This window comes from Suricata suricatta, chromosome 14 (genome assembly GCF_006229205.1).
Source record: "Suricata suricatta isolate VVHF042 chromosome 14, meerkat_22Aug2017_6uvM2_HiC, whole genome shotgun sequence".
NCBI classification, from domain to species: domain Eukaryota; kingdom Metazoa; phylum Chordata; class Mammalia; order Carnivora; family Herpestidae; genus Suricata; species Suricata suricatta.
The window spans coordinates 6,719,086-6,732,003 of record NC_043713.1 but is presented as its reverse complement, the minus strand read 5'-3'; the positions used below and the strand labels follow the sequence as shown (position 1 = coordinate 6,732,003).

Here is a 12,918-nt window from a genome sequence, read left to right as displayed (position 1 = left end):
ACCCAGGCGCCTCAAATTTTAAATTTTAAATGAGTTGACATTTTAAATTAGTTAACTTCAATTTAAAATTTCGTTTCATTTTTAGTTTTGATAAATTACAAAAAAACATTAATTATGCATAAGATAGCATAATGATGATTGCTACATATAGTTATAACTAATTGTTTTTCACTTGAGACCTCAATTGTATTTGTAGCTGATTAGGCAACCTGGAATGAGCAGTCCAAAATCCAAAATTTTCTATAGATGTATTATCTGCTAAAAATGAGCATAGGATATATATAATCTGTATGTACCCACACGTATATATATGATTAGGATAAAATTATCACAAGTAAATAATAGGGACTTAATTCAAGGAGAAAAATGATGTACAATTTCAAATTATTAAAGAAACATATTTCTACAACTTAAGCATTCAGTAAACATAAGATTCTACAATTAAAATTTTTAATTTTAATTTTTGAGAAAGCATATGTGAGCGAGCAAGGAGGGGCAGAGAGAGGGAGGGAGGCACACAATCGGAAGCAGGCTCCAGGCTCCGAGCTGTCAGCACACAGACTGACGCGGGGCTCGAACCCACAACCCAGGAGATTATGCCCTGAGCCAAAGTCAGATGGACGCTTAGCCAACTGAGCCACCCTGGCACCCCCCAAAATTTGTAATTTTTGAAGTTTAATAGTTAAAATTCTGATGATTTCAACTAAAAGAATGAAACATTTTTAGAGGAAATAAAAAGGTATAAAGGACAGTATTTTAATAGAAAAAATTTTTTGATGTGTAAACGAAGTTTGAAGCATGGTAAGTTTTGGGAATTTTATCACAACACACCTAGGGGAATGACTGAGACAAGAGCAATATAGAGTAGGAATCAGGCATGTGGGATTCAAATTCCGATCCCAAATAGGGCAGAAACCAGAAATTAGTCAAACGGCTTTGGTCCCAGTCAGTGTAGAGCTGTTGACACTCAGTGCCCGAAAGTGCTTGCTTTACTCCAGGAAGCGGGCTCTCCCAGCTTCTGCTCGCACAGCGTCATATAATTGTGTCGTGATGACCGTCCTCGCCGCCTCTTTAGCAACTAACACATGATGGCTCAAGCCACCCTGCCAGGCGCTGTTCTGTTCAGAATATTACTTATTTATTCCTCACCTCTAGGCAAACTGAGGCACAGGGAAGTAACTGCTTTTACTTTGTGAAGTATGGTTGACGGTGTTCCGTTAATTTCAGGTATGCAGTGTAGTGCTTTGAGAACTTGGGCGGGTTGTGTTACCCTCACCACAGCTGTAGCTCCGGTCCTACACCACTTTACCATACCACTGACTGCATTCCCTGTGCTGTGCCTTTCATCCTCGTGACTTTGTCGTCGTGGAACTGGAAGCCATTTTGCCAATTCCTTCTCCCCCCCCCCCCCTTTGGCATCCACCAGTTCTCTGTATTTTATGCACCTGTTTCTGCTATTTTTGTTCATTTGTGTTTCAGATTCCACATATAAGTGAAATCACTTAATTGATTTCTGACTTAATTCACTTCACATATTATCCTCTAGTTTTTATCCATATTGTCATGAAGGGCAAGATCTCATTTTTTATGATTCATATACATGTACACACACACACACACACACACACATATATATAATAAGTACACATATATACCACATCTTTATCCATTTCTCTATCTATTGATGGACCTTTAAGTTGCTTTTATATCTTAGCTCTTGTAAATATGCAGTAAACATAGGGGTGCATGTATTTTTTCACATTAGCATTTTCATTTTCTTTGGGTGGACACCCAGTGGTGGACCTGTGGGATCTCATGGCACGTCCATTTTTAAGTTGTTGAGGACCCTTCATACTGTTTCTGCAGTGGCTGCACCAGTTAACATTCTTACCAACAGTACATGAAGATTCCTTTTTCCTCAGATCCTTACTAATAGGTTTTATTTGCTGTCTTTTTGATACTAGCCATTCTGGCTGGTGTGAGGTGATAACTGTGGGTTTGATTTGCATTGCCATGATTATTAGTGGTGTTGACCATTTCTGTATGTATCTGCTGACCATCCATATGTCTTTTCTAGAAAAGTGTTTATTCACGTTATTTGCCCATTTTTAATTGAAATTTTTTGGTGGTGAGTTATATAAATTCTTTATGTATTTTGGATATTAATCTCTTAATTGGGTATATCATTTCCTTTTCTTTTTTATTTTTTTAGTGTCTTTATTTTATTTTGAGAGACAGAGGCAGAGAGCAAGGAGGGGAGGGGCTGAGAGAGAGGGAGACACAGGGTCTGAAGCAGGCTCTAGGCTCTGAGCTGTCAGCACAGAGCCCGATGCGGGGCTCGAACTCATGTACCGCGAGATCAGGACCTGAGACGCAGTCAGACGCTTAACGGACTGAGCCACCCAGGCGCCCAGGGTATATCATTTTTCAAATATCTTCTCCCATTTTCTACATTGTCTTGTTTGGTAGATGGTTTCCTTCACTGTCACACAAAGAGGTTTTTAAACAGACATAGATAATCCAGGGAGATTTTTAGCTTTGGCCATATGGGATCATGTTTATCAATAACGCATAAATATTACAAATAAACTGCGTGAATAATCTTATTTTGTAAGTAAGCTATGAATTATTCTTTTTATTGCCGTTGAATCTAGTTATGCTTTATACAGTGCTGCTTTGACAAAGTAAGTGTGCTTTATTAATGATCAAAGTGAAATGATAACTGGAGTTCCTGAACTTCCAAAAAGTTTCTTACAGATTTTGATGATTTCCTGGCAAGGAAAAATAAAAAGCAAAGATGGAAAAGTGGATGGACCTTTGAGTATGATGGCGTGGAGAAGTGGGTGGATCTTTTTCACTCCCCCAAAATAGGTGTCAAATTGTGTAAGATTGTCGAAAACAACTATATCCACACTTTTAAAACCAGCCCGTGGCAAGCTATCAATTGAGAACTGTTTATTCATGACAAGGTGAGTCTGTGGCCTTGATCCTGCCGGGGGCCGCCCCACTCCGTACCCACCACGCCTTGCTCACGTGGGGGTTGGACCACAAGTGGGCTGTGGAAACGATTCATCACTTTGAGGTATTGATGCTTAATCAAGCTACAGACTATTGGTGACCTCGTCTCCCTCTGTGCTATTTCTACAATGTCGCCTTCAGTGTTAGAACCTAAAAATAAAGGGATGACTCGCTTAAGCTGAGGAGAGGGCTAGAAGGCTTTCCAGACTTCCTGTTCTGAGAATTCACTTGTGATGAAGTCCTTGGTCTCCAGGAGGCAATATGCGAAGATGCCTATTTAGAGAACCTGCAGCAGCCGGCTATCCAATAGGTCTCCCTCAGCAAATAGTAGTTTTGTGTTTCTCTCTTTGTCCTGTTGGACATGTGGGTGCTACCATGTTTTTCTTTAAAACAAAAGTTATGTCTGAATAAGTACAAATCCCAAACTTCATTACTCTGGCCTTACTCAGAGTGCTATAGATTTCAGGTCTACTAAAAAGAAACAGAAAGAAGTAGAGTCTTTGTTTCGTCGCTCCTGGCCTTGAAACCCCCACACTCCCTTTGTATGTTTCTAATATCTACACCGAATTCTAATAATCCCAGCCCCGCGTCCACATACAAGAGTGTAATCTGTTATAAAGCCAAATATAGAGTATATGTATCATATGGAATAAACCCAGCTACTGTGCCCTGATTCATCCTCTGTTGTCAAGTGATATTTTTTTAATGAAATAGAGAAAACCCTAATGAGGACGATTATTCTTCCTTATGAGTATATTTTTACTTCAGGTTGATTTACAAATGGTTTAGAAGTAGGCAATCTTGAGGCATGCTGCTAATGAAAAATAAGAAATAAATTAGTGATATGGTTCCTTAAAATTTCCGTCAAGTCCCAGACCATATGCTTCAACTTGGCTTTTGCCATAGCATTCTTCTCTGCAGCACTTTTCAACAGAGAATAAATTATAATGAAGCATGCAGCAGAGAGCCAGACTTCAAAAGAGTGCTAAGGCCAAACTTTCAGAGGACAGTGTTATTTTACTTTCGATAAAGTTAGCTCTTAATATTTAACTGAAAATTATCTCATGTGATTGTGTTAACCTCAATTTTTGGAAACCTTCCACCTTGATGAAACTAGGAGAAAGTTTTTGATGGTAGGACATTTTGCATTTTAGAAATGCAATGCAACCAGTCATTACAGATGGCTGGAAGGAATAAATTGTTAGAGAAATACTGTGTTCAGAATTCTGTAGGCTTTATGTAAGACTGTTTGGGAAAAGGTGAAATTGCTTCTGGCTGCATTCCCTAGGAAAGATGTAGAATAGCTAAAAAGTGCTTTATAGTCATGAATTGATTGGCAGTAACTCTTTAAAATAATTCAGCATAGGGGCCCCTGGGTGGCTTAGTCGGTTGAGCATCTGACTTTGGCTCAAGTCATGATCTCACCATCTGTGGTTCAAGCCCCACATTAGGCTCTGTGCTGACAGCTGAGAGCCTGCTTCAGATTCTGTGTTTCCCTCTCTTTCTTTTCCCCTTCCCATGCTCATGCTCTGTCTCTCAATAAGTAAATGTTAACCAAAACAAAAATTAAAAATAAAATAATTCAGTATATAATCATACTTCTAATGTATACATAAAACATAGTCCTGGGGCACCTGGGTGGCTTAGACGGCTAAGCTTCCGACTTTGGCTCAGGTCATGATCTCTTGGTTTGTGAGTTCAAGCCTGGTGTTGGGCTCTGTGCTGACAGCTCAGCCTGGAGGCTGCTTCGGATTCTGTCTCCCCCTCTCTATTCTGCCCCTACTTGTGCGCTCGTTCTCTTGCTCAAAAATAAATAAAACATTGAAAAATAAAAGATAAAATGTAGTCCCTGAGAGGGAAAAGAGATCTGTTTTGTCCTAATAGTGGATCAGTGCTCTGGAGTGGTTGCACTAGACAGAATCTTTCAGATGAGGAATGATTGGGAAGATGTTTGTAATCATCACTCAAATTGTGATGGAGATTAATCTACAGTCAAATGGTCTGAAAAGACTACTTGTAGAAACTAAAACTCTAGCATCTATACCCACCTATTTGTTTTGATAACAAAGCCGGCAATGATTGCCCTACCTGTGCTAACATCAGATCGTGTATGGAGTTCAGAATACAGTCAGATGTGATACCTTCTTAGTTTCCAAAATTTATATTTTAATTTCTACTTTTTTTCCTACAGTAGTTCCCATACCATAGACTTGTATAGCTTATTTAATGAGTTCAAATTCCAAACAGTAGTTTACACGAAGTCCATACTGATTTAGATCATAAAGGTTCATGTTGAATATAGATGGACCAAATACACATAATAAATGCTACTGCATTTACTTTTAAATAAGATATGAAAAAGTGATGATTCTCAGAACTGTCTCATTTCTGATAAACGTGCTGTAGTGTTACTTGCATCATCTGTGAAATGGGCAGAATAGCACTGCAGCCAGACAGTCGTTTCAAAGAAAAACTTTAAAAACTATAGGCGGAGCTAGAAAATAAAAATGTCCCAGACTGAATAATATATCATCTAAAGTAACATTCATTAGCATTAGTGTAAATAGGTTTGTTAACAACTTGATTACAAGTAATAAAATGATTCTGAACTTATTAGAATGTATTTTGGCGTCTTGGTGAAAGTGTGACAGGTCTAGCCTTGCTCCCTTTATTTCTGTTGTCATTGACAACTCCATGAAATAGAGCCTTTTAACATGCATTGGGATTCACACGTATTTGTGGTTTATGTTCATACATTTCAGCAGATTTTAATGTCCACTAAATTGAAACTCAGAGAAGCGTTGTTTGAAATCCATGAATATGCTCAGATGGTCTTGATTTATTCTGAGGGATTTAACATAATATTTGAGAAAACAATCAAATTTCACTCTTCTAAATATTTATATTTGAATTAAAGTGAAATATGGAAGGTTACTTATATTGCTTCTACTGAGATGTGAGCTTATGGAAAAGAAAGCACAAACTCTTGATGTAAGGGTAAAATATGATCACAATATATATGGGTTTTCATAATCCCTTCCATGGCCTTTCTGCTCTAAAATGAGAGTGGCACATATGGTGGTCCAGGTTCTGTGATACTGCTGTTGACTGAGGGCCAGAATGAATGAACTCATGCAGGAACTTCTCCTTTATTAGATGATTAGAGAATTGACTGCCCTGCCTAAAGAATGTGTTGATGCCGCCTTCTTAGGGCATGTGTTAGAATGCACAAATTCCCTCCAAGATTATTTTAATAATAATGTAGAAATAAGAAGTTAGGTCGTGTTTAATATGTTATAATTCCCACCAGAAGGCAGAAACTTAATAGAGGTATATTAATAATCAAAATTTCTAACTCTAATGCACTGGAGCTCCCAGCTCACTCTTAACATGAATTCAAAGTAGAAAAGGTATATTTGTGCCTTCCCTACCTCCCTCTAAATATGTCAACGTATGCAATAAAACTCTGTTGTGTAATTAACTGTAATGTGACGTCATTCAAGAAAATAATTTAGAAGTAAATTTTTTTTCTTGGTATGCAGAAGTTTCATTGCCTTATAGTTGTATATTTAAATTTAATGGGTTAGTTTCAGTGTTTCTGGGAAATTTTAAGCAGGCCTTTTATTCCTGGTGAATTTACATATCCGGAGGGGAAAATATGATTAATGAACACAATAGCCTTACAAAGTTAAGGAAAAGAAAATGACTTTCTGAAACTTCATAATTAAGGAGCAAATCACGTAAACAGTCTTTTGTTGTGAATTTGACAGCTTTAACTGTGTGCCCATCACAGTAACCGAAAAAGCATTTTCAGTAGAACTTAGCATATTCTCTAGTGTTACTGGTGAGGATTCTGGAGCCCTGATTGGTCAGGCAAATTACCTGGGCTCCTGCACGTGGGGAAGGGCAGGAGGGATTAGATCTAGCTCCCCTGATGCTTTGTTTTTCGTTCTTGAGACCACAGGTTATACACTTGCATTAAAGATTTCTTTTCAACTTAGAATCATGTTTATTATCCAATTATCCAATATTATTATCGAATAATAGAGCAGAAGGCCAGGCATTTTCTCCGGTGATGACTGTGATAAAATTGAGAGTTAACACTGTGTTTATCCTCTCTCCTGAGCATGCAATAAAACAGACATTGCATGTACTTTGAACCAAACTCCTTTTGGGACAGAAGGCAGAATTAAATTTTTCCGTCATTCTTGATAGCTGTTGTAATATAGTTTGACATTTTCATACGGCAGGTAGGAAATTAAGCACAAAGTCCCTTTTATGATGACACTCGGATAATTTAAATAACAGACATTATCTAAATTATTTTCTTGAAGGCTTTGGCATTTCCAACCTGTTGTCTTAAATTCTCTGAGGAATTGGGAAAGGAGGGTATTTGTTTATTTGTAAATATTACAGTGAAAGGTTGTGTAGCCCTGCATTTAGTTCTGTGTTCGCTATGAATATGAAAAATGAGAAAAATGTGAAGAGTCTCTCTAAAATTTTACTGAAGTTCTACACCAACACTGGTGTCTTAAATAATATTTCACTGATAAATTCAAATTAGATTAATCTTTTGGTAGAATGCCTCATCTACATTTTAAAATTGAAAGTTCAAATGTATTCTGTCAGCATACAAAAGATGTGTAACAAGACAAATCACTTTGGAATTAATTCAACCTGTCCCCTCCGGAATGTAAAGTCAAGTAAGTGAAGGACATATGTTCTGAGAGAACAAATGCATGTACTTTAATGTTTAAGCCTGAAATCCGTCAATTTTCTCGGGTGTCCTCTATGCACAGTCATTGAATCTATTTAGCTTTAAGCAAATGCATTTTCTTGGGACCACTAGGTGTCATTGTATCTGTTTTTTAAGGTTTTTAGTATACCAGTGATTTCTCACACATCATCCTGTTTCTGAGGTCATTATCAATGATATCAGGAGTTCATATTTCGAAGACAGGTATAGGGAAAGAAGGAAATGTGGTCTAATGAGACCGAGCAAATTAGATCCCACAAAAGACAATTCTATTAATATAAATAAGAAGTATAATCAAAGTTTCGGCATTTACATCTGTTTTAGTGTGACATATCCATGCCTTATTTCGTATAATGGTATAATATGAAAAAAAATCATGTAGATGAGTTAATATTATTTTAAACTCTGGTAAAAAGAAAAAAAACTCCTGCGACTTTTGCTTAAATGGTGTCATTGGGATGTTTATGTTTTGGAGTATTTGCTAAATACTTCCTATTAGAAGGTATATAGATTCGATACTGCATTGAAATGTGTATGAAATTGAGAGTAGAAAGTCTTCCTTCAGTGGAGTTGACAGTTCTTTGGAGGAATGGTATGTAACAAAGAAATCACATATATGAAAACACATAGTAATATACAGAGTATGTAACATATGTCTTGGCAAATTGGTATGATCGTCACAGTCCCCTTCCTTTGGCAAGGTACAACTGTAACCATTCATTCTGATGTCTTATCCAAAAGTTTTGTGAAGCAAGACAATATATGTGGGAGGTCATTTTTTTATTTTTTCCAAATCTGTATCTTCTGGTAAAGAGTGGAAATGCACGAGGTATTGGAACATGATTATTCAGACTAAGTCCTAGGACATGTTAGCCTTCATTATGGAGCTTGTGCTGTGGCACTGGGATTGGGGGAGTGGAGTTGGGGGCTTTCTAGGCAAAGGGACATTCATTTATAAATGCTGGCATTTAAATTTCCTCACCTGTGGAAGGTGGAGAGGATTTTGACCTCACTGTGTTATGAAGATCAGCATAATGAAAGGTGGTCCAGGCATATGGGAGGATTACAGCAGAGCTTAAATAGGGCATCATTTCAGCAGTTGCAGGCAGGGTGTTTGGAAACTACCAGAGAGGTGGTTACTGTTACTAGTACAGGAGTCCTTACTATGTAGGTCTAGCCATCTACAGGAGCCTTATATTTGGCTGAGGGATGCATCTAATCTGAGATAATCAGGCACAAAGTCAGAAGAATGAAGATCCTGACCTTGGTTTCTTCCCTCTCTTCCTCTGTTGTCACTGCCCATCAGTGGACATTTGGGCTGTTTCCATACTTTGGCTATTGTTGATAGTGCTGATATAAACATCAGAGTGTATATATCCCTTTGAAACAGCATACCTGTATCCCTTGGATAGATACTTAGTAGTGCAATGGCTGGGTCATAAGGTAGCTCTATTTTTAATTTTCTGAGGAACTTCCATACAGTTTTCCAGTTGCACCAGTTTACATTCCCACCAGCAGTGCAACAGAGAACCTCTTTCTCTGCATCCTCACCAACATCACTTGATGCCTGAGTTGTTAATGTTAGCCATTCTGATGGGTGTGAGGTGGTATCTCGTTGTGATTTTGATTTGTATCTCCCTGATGATGAGTGACATTGAGCATCATTTCATGTGTCTGTTGGCCATCTGCATGTCTTCTTTGGAGAAGTGTCTGTTTATGTCCTTGGCCCATTTCTTCACTGGATTATTTGTTTTTTGTGTATTGAGTTTGATAAATTCTTTATAGATCTTGGATAATCCTTAAAGATAACCCTTTACCTGATATGTCATTTGCAAATATCTTCTCCCATTCCGTCCATTGCCTTTTAGTTTTGCTGATTGTTTCCTTCGCTGTGCAGAAGCTTTTTATTTTGATGAGGTCCCAGTAGTTCATTTTTGCTTGTTTCCCTTGCCTCCAGAGACATGTTGAGTAAGAAGTTGCTGCAGCCAAAGTCAAAAAGGTTCTTGCCTTCTTCCTCCTCAAAGATTTTGATGGCTTCCTGCCTTACTTTTAGGTCTTTCAACCACTTTGAGTTTATCTTTGTGTGTGGTATAAGAAAGTAGTCCAGGTTCATTTTTCTGCATGTCACTGTCCAGTTTTCCCAGCACCACTTGCTGAAGAGATGGTCTTTATTCCATTGAATATTCTTCCCTGCTTTGTCAAAGATTAGTTACCCATACGCGAGGGGGTCCATTTCTGGGTTCTCTATTCTGTTCCATTGATCTGAGTATCTGTTCTCGTGCCAGTACCATACTGTCTTGTGTCATCGTCAGTTTCTTTCATCAGTGTTTTATAGTTTTCAGAGTCTAAGACTTGCACCTCCCTGGTTAAGTTTACTCCTAGGTATCTTACTTTTGGTACAATGGTAATTGAGACTGTTTTCTTAATTTGTTTCATTATTAATTTATAGAAATGCAACAGATTTCTGTACCTTAATTTTGTATCCTGAGACTTTTTAAATTCACTTATCAGTTCTAGTTTTCTGTTTGTTTTTGGTAAAGACTTTAGAGTTTTCTATACATAGTGTCATGTCATCTGATGGGAGTGAAAGTTTTCTTCTTTACTAATCTGGATGCGAAGATGCTCTAAATTATTAATTATGTGCTTATCATTTAAGCTATTATGAGGATCGAGAAGCCTGGAAACACAGTACTTGCGTGATCCAATAATATACATAAGAATCAAGCACCAGTGTGAGGGACACGTTATTTGACCGCCAGGTATGCTGTGACCTTCTATAAACCATGAGGTGTCCCTGGAAGCTCATCTGCGGGTATTGTATCAATGAGCTCCCTGGGATCTACTGCCAGGTAGGTTCCACTGATGGGTGGGATGAATGGATAAAAATGTGGAGTGTATGTGTATATGTATATATGTATATATGTACATGTGTATATGTGTATATGTGTGTATATATATATATATGTATATATATATATCTACACACACACACAATGGAGTATTACTCGGCAATCAAAGAGGATGAAATCTTGCTATTTATAACTATATGGATCGAACTAGAGGGTATTATGCTAAGTGAAATTAGAGGAAGACAAATATATGACTTCTCTCATATGAGACTTTTAAGATACAAAACAGATAATCATAAGGAAAGGGAAGCAAAAATAATATAAAAACAGGGAGGAGGACAAAAACATAAGAGACTCTTAAATATGGAGACCAGAGAGTTACTAGAGGGGTTGTGGGGGGTGGGCTAAATGGGTAAGGGGCATTAAGGAATCTACTCCTGAAATGATTGCTGCACTATATGCTAACTAACCTGGATATAAATTAAATAAAATTAAAATGAAACAAAATTGAAAAAATTGAAGATGACATATAGAAATGGAAAGACATTCCATGCTCAAGGATTGGAAGAACCATTATTGTTAAAACGTCCATACTACCCAAAGCAATCTACAGGTTTAATGCAATCCATATCAAAATACCAAAGGCATTCTTTGCAGGACTAGAAAAAACAATCCTAAAGTTTTCATGAAACCACAAAAGATTCTGTATAATAGCCAAAACAATCCTGAAAAAGGAAAAAATTATATTATAATTCCAGACTTCAAGTTATATTATAAAGCTCTACTAATTAAATAACATGGTACTGGCACAAAAATAGACACATAGATCAGTGGGACAGATTAGAAAACCCAGAGATAAACCCACAACTATATGGTCATTAATCTTCAACAAATCAGGAAAGAAAAAAGTCTCCTCACCGAATGATATTAGGAATACTGGGCCCGTTTTTTACACCTTACTTAAAAGTAAAGTGGATTAAAGTCCTCAACGGGAGACTTGGAGCCATAAATATCCTAGAAGAGACCACAGGCAGTAATTTATCTGACTTGAGCTATAGCAACATTTTTTTTCCTGATCTGTCTCTTGAAGCACAGGAAATTAAAGCAAAAATAAACTATTGGGACGATATCAAAAAAACTCCAAAAGTTCTGCACAGTGAAGAAAACAAAACTAAAAGGCAACCCACTGAATGAGAGATGATATTTGCAGATGGCCTATCCAATAAAGGGTTAGTATCCAAAATGCATAACAAACTTCAGCAAGTCAACAGCCAAAAAACAATCCAACTAAAAGATGGGCAGAAGACAGGAACAGACATTTCTTTAAAGAAGACCTACAGGTGGCCAACAGACACACACAAAGATCCTCAACATCACTCATCATTAGGAAAATGGCAAATCAACCACAGTAAGATATCATTTCACACTTGTCAGAATGGCTAAGCTCAAACAAGTATTGGTGAGGATGCAGGAAAAAGGGCCCTCATGCACCGTTGGTGGGAATCAACTGGTACAGCCACTGTGGTGTCAACACTGTGGTGTTGAGTTGCAGAAGTTTGTTATGCATTTTGGATACTAACCCTTTATTGGATAGGCCATTTGCAAAACAGTATAGAGGGTCCTCAAAGAGTTAAAAACAGAACTAACTTACAATCCAGTAATCACACTACTGGGTATTTCTCACCCCTCCTCCTACATCCAAGAACACTTACAGGGATACATATATCCCTATGTTTATGGCAGCATTATTTACAATAGCCAAATTATGGAAGCGGCCCAAGTACCCATTGATAGATGAATGAATAAAGATGTGAGTGTGTATCTTTATACACACACACACACACACACACACACACACACACACACACAGGAATGCTACTGAACCATACAAATGAAGTTTTGCCATTTGCAATGCTATTGATGGAGCTAGAGATTATAATGCTAAATGAAATAATTCAGAGAAAGACAGAAACCATATCATTTCACTCATACATGGAATTTAAGGAAAGAAACTAAGAAACTGATGGTTACCAGAGAAGAGGTGGGTAGGAAAATGGGTGAAATAGGTGAAGGGGATGAAGAGTACATTTGTCATCATGAGCACTGAGTAACGTATAGAATTGTTGAGTCACTAGATAGCATACCTGAAACTAATATTGTGTTATGTTAACTATGCTGAGATTAAGGAAGTTAAAAAAAATCCAGAACAAGATCATGTGGCCTAGGTGCTGTCTCCCTGAAGGTCACTTCTCTCCATCTATGTGTGGAACTACCCTCAATTCCTCAAGGGTGCCA

General features: G+C 37.6%; 1 long non-coding RNA gene across 1 annotated transcript in view; it reads left to right on the top strand.

Annotated features, from left to right (window-relative positions):
* The first annotated feature begins 2,821 nt into the window (after positions 1-2,821).
* Positions 2,822-12,918, top strand: part of LOC115278325 — a 98,029-nt gene continuing 87,932 nt past the window's right edge. Inside the window, exons 1-2 of the long non-coding RNA XR_003902808.1 lie at positions 2,822-2,969; positions 10,431-10,623. This is a non-coding gene — a long non-coding RNA (uncharacterized LOC115278325). The remainder of the gene's footprint in view (positions 2,970-10,430; positions 10,624-12,918) is intronic.